The sequence below is a fragment of the Rissa tridactyla genome, chromosome 10 (assembly GCF_028500815.1).
Source record: "Rissa tridactyla isolate bRisTri1 chromosome 10, bRisTri1.patW.cur.20221130, whole genome shotgun sequence".
In the NCBI taxonomy this organism is placed as follows: Eukaryota; Metazoa; Chordata; class Aves; order Charadriiformes; family Laridae; genus Rissa; species Rissa tridactyla.
The window spans coordinates 20674639-20688368 of record NC_071475.1 but is presented as its reverse complement, the minus strand read 5'-3'; the positions used below and the strand labels follow the sequence as shown (position 1 = coordinate 20688368).

General features: G+C 41.5%; 1 protein-coding gene across 8 annotated transcripts in view; it reads right to left on the bottom strand.

The window, feature by feature from the left end:
* The window catches only part of ATP2B2 (ATPase plasma membrane Ca2+ transporting 2), a 429010-nt gene extending 426745 nt beyond the window's left edge, over nucleotides 1–2265 (bottom strand). For all 8 annotated transcript variants that reach the window (XM_054216330.1, XM_054216336.1, XM_054216334.1 and 5 more), the window contains exon 1: nucleotides 2060–2265. The gene's annotated coding sequence lies outside the window, so the exon portion shown is untranslated. The remainder of the gene's footprint in view (nucleotides 1–2059) is intronic.
* Between the last annotated feature and the right edge of the window lie 11465 nt (nucleotides 2266–13730).

The window sequence follows — 13730 nt, the reverse complement described above, 5'->3', positions numbered from 1 at the left end:
TGCTCCAAAACTAATCCTATTGAGGTGACACCATTACAGGATAGCAATATAAGTATACCCATTATCTCCCCATAGAACTTGTTAAAAACAATTAAAATTTACTTAACATAATCAGGAAATGGACAACTGAATGGTTAAAATACATGGTTTGGATAGAGAGACATGCCAGAAATTTGGATCAATACCCCATTCAATACCCTAAATAATCAAGAGGTTGTGGTCCTGGATTTATAGCATGTGAGCAAAGAACGATACTGGTAATGATATCAAATACGAATTGAAGGTAACATAAAACCCTACACTCATTCCATTAAATGTTAAAGTGAAAGTGTTAGTATTGACACTAAACTAAACATTTAATACGTACTCTTTTGCTTTATGAAGAACTTATACCAATGCTCACTTTGAAAATGGAGCTCGTTAAAAAGAACACCGAACCACTGAACTACTTTATTAGCAAGATACACAGAAAAACAACTGCTTCTTCACATAAAAGTCATGAAAGTGCAGAATTCTATTTGAGCCACCACATGAAAATTAGTCACGTGTAGATGAATGGACAAGATCAGAAATGAAGTGCTACCTGCGAACATGACCGTTTGCATGCAGTCCCACTCACTTTCAAAGAGCTGCTTACGTAACTAAGGGCTTGCAGTATCTACCAGCAAGACACCAGTATTCTTGAAAAGATTTCTTTTTACCATATGGGAGTTGAGTTACAGCAGCATCAACTTTCACACTGTTAATAAACTTACATTTTAGTTTATCCCAGCAGCAGTGAAGTCCTACTCTACACCACTGCTTTCAGCTTGCCTATCTTCCCAGCACCTTATCTTGGTATCCACGCTTCTCAAATATCACTTTACTACAAAATACACTTGAAATAAAAAGAAAGTAAAGAAAGTATTAGCACGGGATTAAGTTGTGTTGGTGTAATGTGATAAAACAGCACAACAATAAGAAGGAAAAAAATACAAGCAAAAAATGATCAGCAAGAAACACAAAGAACGAAGTGAACTTTTTGACAGTTTAATTGAGTAAAAGAGATGTTTCCTCCACCTACAACACAACAGGCCTTTCAAAGATACGTAACGGAAGACAACGTTCCTTCTTTCTCATTTCTAGTACAGTCCCTAAATCAGAATTTTAGAAAAATAATCCATTATGTCCAGTGACATAAAGGCGGCGTGAGGGGCGCTCCGGCGGAGCCCCGAGCCGGGCTTGGGGGCACCTCCGTGGATGGTGTCGGGGTGACCCGGGCAAAGTTACCTCCCACCGCAGCTTTCCTCGGGCTCTGAGGTGCTCCGAACTGGAATATTACCGCTTGTAAAACGTGTTTAAATCCCCCAGTGGAAAAAAAGAGAGGGATAAGCCCCGGCCCCGCCGCACCGGAGCAGAGCCGGGCTGCAGGCGCAGGAGCCGGGCGGCTGCCCCCGCCCGCGGACACGGCGGCGACGGGGCGCCTGAGGGGCTGCTTCTCCCCTCAGCTCGCCGTCCCGCACAGCCCCGCCGCGGGAACGGGGATGAGGGGCATCAGTCTCCTGTTCACACCCTCAAATAAATATTCCTAAGAAGAGAAACTTGGCGCCCGGAGCCCGGTCCCCGGGGCTGCTGGGGCTCCCGTCGGGCGCGCTGCTGCGGGGTCCGCGGTGCCTCGGCCGGGCCGGCGCGGGGCTCCGCCGCCGCCACCCCGCTCCCGGCCTTCGGGCTGCCCAGGCAGGGCTCAGGGAGCGCGGCCACCTCCTATTCCTGTCACGACAGCACCCGCCGGGCTCCACACACCGACCGAGACCGAAGAGCTGCGTGAGGCGGCTTTCCCCCGCGGCAGCCACACACGCAGCCCTCCCTCGGCAGAGCCGCCTCCGTTCACCGCCCGAAAACATCCTTCAACCGCATCCCGCTCCCCCCGCCACCCCTCCGGGGCGGGTTCGGCCCCGGCAGCGCTCCCCCGCCGCCCCCCGCGCCTCAAGGTCACCTCAGCACGGAGCAGCCCCCGGGGGTCGTCGCTCCCCACAGCCCCCCCCCCCGCAGCCGGGCCGCGCCGGGCTCCCGCTCCTACCTGAGCCGGCAAGCGGAGCCGAGTCGAGCGGAGCCGGCGGGAGCGCAGAGGCGGCCGCTGTCCCCCCTCAGCGGCAGCGCCCGGGGAGTCGGGCCGCGCACGGCGCCTCCCTCCTGCGCCGGGCCGTTGCGCTGCGGTGGGCAGCGGCGGCGCTCCCTCAGACTTAGCGGGGCCGCGGCGAGCGGGGAACCCCTGAGGGGGAAGGGGGGGCGGGCAGCGCCTCTCCCCTCCCCGCCGAGGTGCCTGTGCCGGCCCCAGCGGAGGCTCGCCTCGCCTCCCCCGGCAGGGCAGGGGCTCCCCTCAGCGGGGAGAGGCCGGCGCCGCGCCCAGCTCCACCAGGGCTGCGGGGGGCGCGGAGGTGGCGGCGCCCCTCGGCCCCCGCTTCCCACCCTTCTCAGCCCCTCAGGGACGAGGGCGGCGTGGGCGAGGGCCGGGAGGGGGCTGCAGGGACGGAAAAGGGGCGTGGGGACCACCCTTTCCCCCTCAGGTTTGCACTGTTTTAAGTTATTACGTTAAAATTTGCCTGTCAGACCGCGGGTGCTCGCAAGATGTCGGGGCAGTGGCGGGAACCGCGCGGAGACGCCGTGCAGGTGAGGGCGGCTCCAGTCCCCCCTTAGCTGGAAGGGCTTTAGTCACCTTTGTCAATGGCAAAGGTTTAACACGACGACCACTTCCTTCTTCCTTTTTTTTTTTTCTTAATAGTCACAGTTTTCAGTCAGAATTCTCCCAAAATCGCAAGGGGAAGGCCTGACCCTGATTCTGAGAGATGGAGAGTCCTGGCCTGGGACACAGGACCTTTGGAAAAATGTATGTGTATTTTTACTTTATGAATGAAGTATGATGTACAGATGATGTACATTGTGTAGACTGAGGAACTAACACTCTGGTATTAGAAAAATAGTTAAAAAAGGCCCACAACCTAGATTTGAAGGTACTACCTTTCCTCACACCATTGCCCAAAAGAGGATGGCATCTTTGGAACATTGCCAGAGTAGTTAATGTTGAGTATTTAACCAAACCATCCTGGTTTTACCCATAGGCTTAAATTAGATTTCATATCCATTCTGCTGTGCCGTATAGTCTTTACACCATGAGAGTTAAAAACAGTTCCTGAATGTCTCCAAAACTGAACTGAAATAGAGTGAATTTTGAAGAGCAAAAGAAAATCTGTGGTAGATGGGATGGATTTTTGTTTGGTGTAAAGGATTCATACACATCACACAACACCTGTAGACCCCTACAGTGAACACCACGAGCATTTTACTTGGGAAACTGGAAATCTTCCACCACTTTTTATTGGTGGATAGCAGCGCTGGCCATCCCTGGTTGTTTGAGAGATGATACGCTATTAATTATATTCTGATTACTATCTTGGCTTCTTCCTTAACACCATTTAAATTCCAGTCTTAACCTTATCACAGCAAGGACTTAACGAAAAAGTAGGACAGCCAACATAACAAAAGTACAAATCCCTCCCCATCTTTTAAAACTATTTCCAACTTATTTAAAACCAGAAGCTGTGACCATATTTTTGTAGTGCTTTCAGACAAGCTCATTAGCAAAATAGAGACTTGTAGTTCTCACCGAGTTCAGTTACTAGCTTTGGAAAAAATTAGAAACCTGTAACTATTCTGCAAATATCGGGATTAGTTTTCTCATTTGATCTTAAACCACATGCTTGCTGTCAACTGAGAATCAGCATTTCTGGTGCTTTCCCCTGCTGCATCTCTCCGGGTCGTGATGAAGATCAAACAAACTGAGAAAAACTAATCAAGAATAGCAACGTTTCTCTTTTGACAATGCTTAGAAAGATGGCAGAGAAACCCTGAATGAAATGTTTACAAAAATAATCATGCAAACATTAGGTAACTGTGGTGCTATTTTCAGCTTGTGCTTATTAATCATTTAAAGCAGATGATTGGAGTACCATTTGAAAAGCATTAGATGGGCATTCTTACTAGCTGCACGCAAACACATTTCGCTGATAACTCTGCGCTGCATAAAAACATTACATCCTACAGACTGTTTTCACAAAAAAAACTAAATTCCACACACAACCACACCTATTAAACACTGAGGATCACAGTGCAGAGCTCAGGATTTAAATATTACACAGAAAGACAGTTTCGAGCATATAATTCATCACGTCATAACATCCACAGCTGGTCAGCTACTGCAGCTGGGACTGATAACGGCAGAGCAGTGCAAACAAATTATTACTTTGCTTGCTTCCTCTCCATCTTAAGATATATAGCCCCTACGACTGATTTGTAAATGATGGTGAAATAGCAGAAACGCACGGCTGTTTATCGCTTGTGATAAACAATGAATGACAAGGCAACTTTCTTCATTTTAGTATCTTCTGCCTATGAAAACCTTTTCCTACGCAAACGGTCATATAAAATTTCTTAAGTTTCTGACTGCTTTAGAAGCTATCCTCATATTTTTATAGAGAGTACATCACGGAGGTCTCAGCATCTCTTTTTTCCTTTGGAGATCTCTTTCTTTTACTACAGTATTTCCAGGAACTCAACCGCTTACATAGAGGTTTTAATAATATTACAAGATAAAGCATGATGTTAACAATAGCGTCAGTAACTAGTTTACTATAGTTCAACACTTCTCAACATATTTTGGAGATTAGGAGCTTTTGTGTTATGTTTTACCCTAAATTCACTGCACGTTCTCTCACAGGTGAGGTTTAGGTATTCCTGTAAATTCTTCCTCATTTTCCTGGTTAATGGGGTAATACGTGCAGAGTGGAAGTAATCTCCTTTGTCAAAAGAATGTAAAGGAGCAGAGATCCTGTAATCACCAAACGCTTTGGCATTACGCTTGCCTCAAATTTGAAGTGAATTATACTTGTCAGACAGTTGTTCTCAGGTTTCAGCTTCACATTATTTTCACAATCTAGAGCTTAATTTCCACCCTAATAAAACGGAGGAGGAATTCCAAGTAAATTTCAAAAAAGAGAGGATAATGGATGCCAATTCAACAACTTATAGTTTGGCTGCATTACATTAGAATGAAATAGCTATTCGTATTTTAGCATTCTTTATGAAACTTCTAAAATTATGTGTATGAAAGCATATAACTATGATGTTTTCATATCATATGTACATAACGTCTTCCATCCCAAGGAATCCTTATGCGCTTACAGAGTTTACCTTTGAAGTGCTGTTGTTGCCAAATGGCAACACTAAGAATGAAAGCGAAGGATACTTGATCTGCCAAAAATGTAGTAGTACGTATATTAACAGAGCAAAGTGCAATCGTAAAACCTGTCATCATTCTTTACGAAGCAGGCAGAAATGTTGTGCAAGGAATTGTTATACAACAGCACAGAGCTTTGTGAAATGTGAGGACCAGGAAGGATATTTGGAGTACCCATATTTGACACTCAGCCATGAAGTCCTACTCTTTTATAACGAATTCGGACATTTAATTACCAGAATGTTCAGACCCAGCCTTAGTTGCTATTAAGAAAAAACTCCCATGGTATCATATGCCACCAAACTGTGGCATACATCCAGCATCTGATACAGTAGAAAGCGTATCCCTGTGAATCACCAGTGTGATCTCTTGCAGTAATTTCACACCCTCACATCAGAGTCTCCCAGTCAAAAGCCAACCAGTCCTAAATCTCGGTTGTTTTTAAGAGCAAAAGTAATGGCAGACAAAGGCTGTGACGGTAACACATTCTGTGACATTGCCATGGAGTTTTCTAGTAGTCAGCATGAGGAAGTTGTTTTTTGCGTTTAAAGTTTGAGTGTCATACACACTACAGGAGACGACACGGAGAAGACAGAAAAATCTGCCCTCTGCTTTGTTTAAAAAAAAAAAAAAAAAAGAAAAAGGTTGAGCAAAAGATTATTAGACATATTGGGATATTCTGCAGCCATCATTTCACAGTTCTAATTCAGTATCAAAGCAAAGACAGTTAAGTGCAAAGCGCACATTATATTTACACGTACATGAAATGACCTTGATATGGCCTAGCTTCAGCTGTGCAGGAAGTGGAGGGACTTCAACACCCATCTGATGTTAGAAGCAATTAATTGCAAAGGCCAGACACAGGGCCTGAGCAAAGTTCCTGTGCTGACACTGCTGGCGCTAGTGACGCTGGCTAGAAGTAAGATGGACTTAACGTTACCAATTCATTTCTCTATAAAATAAATCTGGTACTTCCCTGGCAAAAAGAATTCTCCAACTGTAAGTAATTTGTTAAACCTGACACAAAGCTGACAATCTGGCACCCAAAAGCGCTTAGTGACAAACAACATAAAAGACCATTTTCTCCAGCATTTAGAACTTGATGGAGGTGCTCACAACACCTTTATTCCAAAAAAAAAAAAACAAACCAAAAAAAAAACCACCAAAGAAAAAACCTCACCAAACAACAAGCCTGCAAATAAAGGACACAAAACCCACCACAACAAAAAAGAGTCAGAAGAATACGGTGAATGGAGAAGATGTAATATTATGATTCTATATTTTCTGAAAGGACCACAAGTTAGTTCGCCAGACGCATAATCTGACTTGGTTTGTCATAATCTCCTGAATACACATATATAAATGGGGTCAGAATAACTTTTTTTTATCCCTGAACTCATCAGCAGTCCCAAAGTTCTTTTATATGCATAGAGTAAATCGTGAGAAGGCGCTTTTTGCAATATTCAGACCTTTTTGCAACACACTGAGACAATCCTCTTAAGTTATGCAGCAAGGCTGCTTTAAAAAAATCCAAAATCCCATATAACACCCATTCCACAGATTACTGTAAGGAATCAGTTAGCAAAATTGAAAGTTTTAGTAAGAATGGCATCATTTGAAGAATGACTTACATATTTTGTTGAATTTATTTATTCAGAAGAAAGATGAGGGCAAATGCTCAAATGGACTCAATGTTGAATTAAAAACCCTGAAAACACTGTAGACGTAAGAAACAAAAGACAGTGAACTACTGCTTGTTAAATCACAGCACAGTTATTCTACAGTTCAGAAAAAAAGACAACTTTTAGCTGTATTTTGAGGACAGTAGTCATAATCAGAAATAACCTCCTCAGACATAGTTCTCTTTTTTTTTTAATTTTTCAACTATTTGTTTGACTTTGTTTTCTGAGAAAAAACATTGTAGAGTGAAATAGGCAACAGTTTGCATAATCCTTAGTGCTAGTAACAAAGATTGTGAATGTGGAAGATAATTAGATCTTTGGACATGGGATGCGGGTCATTTCAGAAGAAAGCAGTGAAAACAAAGCAGCATCTGAAGGTCAGTACTGGAAAACAGGCTGAGTATTGGCAAACTTGTGTCAACATTCCTATAAATTTAAAAGTCAGTCCTTGCTTTCTACAGCAGTTTCCCAAGGGAAAACAGCATAATTGATTTACATACTAGTTGTCATCAGTTCAGTAGAAATTTCTGGAAAAAATACTACACAAAATTCCTTAAAGAAAATATTTATCAATAACATAGAATAAAAGTGGATTTAGCAAGGCAAACAGAATCTAGAGACGGTTCCAGTGGTCATTTTATAAATATCAGATTTAGCTTGCTGCTGTTTGTGTAAGTAAAATTCATTTGCTTTGAGAATAATAGCATTTTAAAACATCTTCTTTGGCTCAAAGGCTGTAAATTACATTTTTCTATTTTGTTGGGAAGCCCACTTACCTTTCATACTTGCACTCTTAATAAAAAACAGCACAAGGGCGAGCCAAATCTGCCAACACGCATTTTGAGCAAGTGATTGCTTTAAGTCATAGGTGCCAGGAAAAACAATCAGGAAGCCCTTGGATCCACTCAGGAGACCCGTGTCACTGCAAAAGGAAGTTAACAGTGCTGTTAGACTGCTCTGCAATTTATCAACGTTGAAGTCTGCTTTTTCACTTGTTCCGCTGCGAGCCAAAAGTTCTGCTAATGAATATTGTACTTATTTCTCCAATGCACTCTATAAATAGTCACTTTGAATCTCATAGCAATTACTACAAATGAGCTCTGAGGTGAGATGAACATAAGCATTCCTGTCAGACATGGACAGGCTCAGGTACCTCCGAGCCTACTTGCAAATTAATCCCACAATTACTGGCATGCCTGATAGGATGTGCTGTCTCAGTAGTTTACGTGGTTAACTGCATACAGAAATGGCAGCCAGACAGTTCATATTCTTAGCGTGTGCGGCCCTAACATTGGCGTGCAACCTCACCTGCAGGCTTTAATTCTTAAAAGAGTGAGTTCTTACCAGGACCTTACCTCTACGTTTAATATGTCATCGTGGTTATAGAGGCTTATAATCATCATACTGAACCATGATGCTGAGGTTTGGAGCATTCTTCCTAGACTCCAGAGTGTGTGTGTACACACACATACACACACACATATATGTATAAAACAATGAAAAGAGAAGTACATCCAGATGGCATTCCAGGCCTCCTAAGACCTCTTCAGTATCACCATTTGCATCTTTCTGTTATCTGGAGAGGAATTTTTTCTAGTGATGAGTGCAAACAGCAGGAAGAAAAAAAAATGCAGACATGGAATACATTTTGGATGGAAAAAGTACAAGCCTTTTTTCTTATTTTTCATTCAGCTTTTTGTTTTCTTGTAGCATTTCAGCAACATATTAATCTGGATCTTCTAAGTAAAAAATTACTCCTAGTTTAAAACTACTTGTATTTTTTCCTCAAGCAATAAATTCTGATTTTATTTGCATCAGCATAAATTTATAGTGTCAACTGATAACCACAGATAAGAGAGAAAAAAAAATCCAAAAAAGTTCTGTATTAGTGGTAATGGATCAAAACTACCCCGGGGACAGCATTTGACACAGAATACCAATATATTGCTGAAAAAATACCACACCTAGCCACCCACCCCCAAAGATTTCAGATATAATTATCTCTTAGAGATAGTTTAAACTTTTTCTTATGTGTATGTGATATCCCACCAAAAAAAAGTCATTAGGAGAAGTATTATGTATTATTCTCTTAAGATGCAATTTGCATGTTTTAGGTTTCTCTGCAACGCCTACGCAAATGATATTTAGCTACTAGTCTGCTATTGCTTCTGGGCTGATGCATATTCTATCCTCATTTACAAACACTAACTAATGAGGCAAGTAGTATTTTTATATATTACATTACAACTCACATATCTCACCAAAATAAACAGGATTTTCTGACTCAATAGCAGAAGAAAAAAAAAAATCTAATCTGCCACCTTTCCTGAGCATGGCAACTCGAAAGGTTACTACACACAGCTAGCTGTCCTAATTATGGCTAGAAAGCTTGGATCTCAGCACCAGGAATGAACTGGGGTATGTTGGAAAGCACAAGCTAGAATAAGGTTTGAAAGATTGTGGTGGGTCTGCCAGTCCTTCTGTGATAGCTTGCTAAAACAGTTCTGGGGTGACTGGTAAGGCTAAAAAATCCCCGAGTCTTTCAGAAATCCTTCTGTTTACAATTTAACGACTTCTTTTTGCCAGGAATGAACAGGTTGGGATGAGCATCAAGACTTTCTCCCTGTTACCTCTGGTTACTCCAAACTTTTCCCGTACTTTCTCTGTTGATGAAGAAAGGAACGAGGTATTTGCGCAGAATGGAGGTACCAGAGATGGTCTGCTTGATAAGCAGCGGAAGGAGGCAGGCAGGGCTAGGTCTTGTAAATTAAGTTATCACTGCTTCCTCTTTAAGTTTTCTTCTGTCTCTGGTTTATTTCTTGGGTAAACCAGTGTTCATTAGTTGTTTCTGCATTTAGTCTTCAACAATTGGCAAAATTGAAAATACACATCTGATTCAATGTTATGAGAGCTTCAGTAAGGAAAATCCAGAAATTTCTGCACTAAGGCAAACCTCAAAGGTTTAGATGAGGCAGCGAATCAACTCACGCAGTGCAAAGTAGTATCTGCCCAGATACCACGATCATCTTGTAGTCTGCGTATAAGCACAGGGGACAGTCGTAACGGTACGTTCAGTTATGCAAGACCAAGGAAAGCTAACTTAGGTATGAAGATACAATATCTGAAAGAAAGGGTGTTTTATTATACAAGACGAGAGTAAACCCATAAAGGAAGAGCAGCCCTCTTTCATAGCACAGCAAAAAGATACCAGCAAATCTTCATCCATTCCCAAAAACTTTTCACAGTCTATGTACACACATTACTTACTTTTAATGAACTGCAATGGCATATATTAATCAGAAAGTCTATACTAAAGCAGTAATTATTGCAAAGTTCCACAATTATAAGGGGGTGTTTGAGTAGATGTACTTAGTACAGATTAATATTCTTTTAATTATATAACTTACTGAGATCTGAATAAAAATGAAGCTATACAGTGGCGTGTTCTTGGAGTTGGCAGTGGTAGTGGTTCCTCAGTGGTAGGCATACATGACAAAGCTTCACCAGTCTCTCATCTTTTTCCCCCCTCTCCTATTCATTTATCATACGGTTACATAAAAACAGCAGGGAAATGAATTATGCATATTTTTTTAGCACACTGAAAAGTTAATGAAAAGTTAAATACAACTTAGGTGTGTGATTGCACAAAGCACATATTTGACCTTACTAAGCTTTAAAAGGCATTCTAAGATTAGCCTAGCATGTATTTCAAGTGTACAAAAAAATACAAAATTCGTTCTTAAAATGCTAGTACAGACCGTTTCATGCCTAAATCCTCATTATGTTCAATGTATTTATAGGAAATGACTCAACTTTTAAGTGGGTAAAGACAAGTAAACCCTCCTTTCTTGTGGAAAAGTGGTGCTCGTATATTCAGATGCTACCTCGTCAAGCTACAACCTTCAATAAATCATGTTTTGCCTAGGAATGAACAAAGACTATGCAAATGTTTCCACGTACCAATTTTCGTCAAAGTGACTGTGAAACATTGAAGCATTTTACAGTTGAGAAAATGGGAGGGAGGGAACAAGAAGAGGTGAAGAAGGGGAAAGGAAAACCCAGCCTTCCAGTTTCAGGGTTTGCATACAAGCCTGAGAGCCCCAGGAAGCCCATGATGACACCTCCATCCTCCAGCTCACTTTCACTTTTCCATTTGTTACGTCTCATTTTAATGTTAGGTCTTGATCCTCTTATTAGCCACAGGGGGAAGAAAATTACATGAAAATGAATAGAGATACTAAGGTTAGAACAAATTCCTGTACTTCCAGCAATACACAAAATAGACTGTTTTATTCTATGCTTTATTTCCTGTTCTTGCATAGCGATGGAGAACACAGCAGTTCAAGGATCTTATGTACCATCCTGTACCAATTCACCATCCTACAAGGAAGACAATGGTAAGAGTTGCTTTGGTTTATCCATTTGTGAAATAGAGAAATAGTTTAAGGAGTTGAAAAAATTCGTATTTAGTTTGATATTTCTTAGAAGTTTCAAGGCCAGCAATTTAGATATTGTCCTTGAGATGTAAAAAAGTTACTTCATTAATTCAGCTCTGCTCCGCTGACAACTCCTGGACTAAGTTTCAGCCTCAGTTGTTAGAGATGTTTCAGGTCTAGATTTTCTTTACTAATAAGCTTTATCAAAAGAATGGGAGGATGAAGGTTGTTACACTGTTGTGGCTTAAAATGGTAAATATAGATGAACTGCAGGAAGCGGTTTTTAATATCATTGTTATATTAGAAAAATACTTCAACAGTCCTCTGAATAAATGGAGCATCTTACTGAAAGCAGACAGCAATTCTTCCAGATGTACATGGGATTTCTACTAAACTCAAAAAAAGCCAAGTGCTGCTTTTAACTTTCTTTGGAAAGCCACTAACAGGCCAAGATCTGCCTGCTTCAAAACTTGCCTCTTCTTCCTCAGCATAATACTGAGGAGTTGTGATGACTCAGCAGTGCTGTGGCAGCACGTCCTGCAAGAAGCTCTTCTACGTAACATCCCTTGACTTCCTTAAATGCAACAGTTCAAACTAGCTGGTCTTCAGAGAACCTTGGTACAGCTTTATTTTTGAAAAACAGGAACAAGGGTCTTTATTTTGGAAGCAAAAAATGGTTGAGTTCTAGTTGGAAATGATCTCTTACATTCAGCCTCCCTCTAGCTTCATCGTTACGGATCGTACCTTTAGCAGTCAGCAGGAGAGTCTGAGTCTTGCTTGCAAGTTTTATAATGCCGAAATCAAAACTAAATAAGAACAACTATACTTTATGCAATAAAACTGTGGTCAGATGACTGCTTCAGCTATTACTGACACTAACTAGTATCACCACTTTCACACCGTGATTGCGCTGTATCCTAAATTCTGGCACTGTGGAGCAATTCCTCTCTGAAACAACCGGTGTCAGATAGCCGTTCACTGCTGACATACAGCTAAACATCCGCCTCTCATAGATGAAACCTTATCTCAGATAAGGTGCTGCTCTGAGAAAGGCTTTCCAGGTTCGGGCACATATTCAATTTTCTGAATACATATTCAAATTTCTGAACAGTTTTGGAGTACTGTAAGGAGAGACATGAGCAGGTAGTAAATTCCGTTTACTTTACAGCTACGCCTCTTGATTAGAGCCCCAAAATGGGATTCGTTTGCTTTCTTTTGTGAAGATGATCATAAGATTATCATATTACCAACGACCAAGACCCTCAAAAAAGAGGAGCCCCACTGTCCCCACTGTCACTGATAATATCCAGTGTAATACAGGAAAACACTGAGACCCCCATAACAAAACTGCTAGCTACAACTTTCAAATATTTTAATAAATCTTTTGAAGGGAATGATACACTTTTTCAAAGTGATTCCTATTCCATGTAAAAAGTTTAAAATTGACAATATTTTAGGCATATTATCACAATGGTGTATAAAACCAGTTTGATATTATTGACCCGTGTAAATTACTTTGGCCTCTTGCAAGTCTTAACACCCTAAAACCATTTGCTTGCGGAGACAATCTCACAATAACGACTACGTATACTCTGTGTTTCTGCTCCCTTGTCTTCCCTTTCTTTTCGTTATTATACAACTGCATGAAAACCTTTCACTTTGTTCCGACTTCATTCCTTTTCATTTCCCCCCTCCTATTATGGTGGAAACTATTGAAGAATTAACCTGCTGCTAGTCACTCCAGGGTCAGTTTCTCTGTTTTTGTTTTGACAAAGATTAATTTGGATTCAGGCTCTGAATGGCAGCTTTGGGAGGAATACAGCAGACAGAGCCGACACTTTGCTACTGAGCTAAGTAGAAAGCAGGACAAGACTCACAGGCTTCAAGTTAATGCATTAACTTCTAAAAATGCAAACCTACAAAACAGTCAGTGTACTTCTTTACCTTAAAAGAAGTAATGGGTTTGTATTTCCCCCCTGCCAATGACTTCACTGTTCATGTCATGTATGCATGATGCAATTAATGAGAAAAGTCACAGTTTCATTTAGCAACTCATGCACATCACAAAAGAGATATGAAAGTGGGAATTAACTCAGGACAGACCGAGAGCCAAGTCTTCCAAGAGACCCTTAATGTTTAAAAATATAAATAGACATTATTGAACTGTCAGCTGCAAAACGCCTTTTTGAGTAACAGCAAAGCAACATGACTACCATTCTTAAGAAGTACAAAGTGTGTCAGTGATGGGAAAAAAAGATGTTAAGGCTGGACCCTCTGGCAGCAGTCACCACGTTCGTGCCTTTCAGGGTCAGCACAGGGAAAAGTCCTGATTAAGAAACG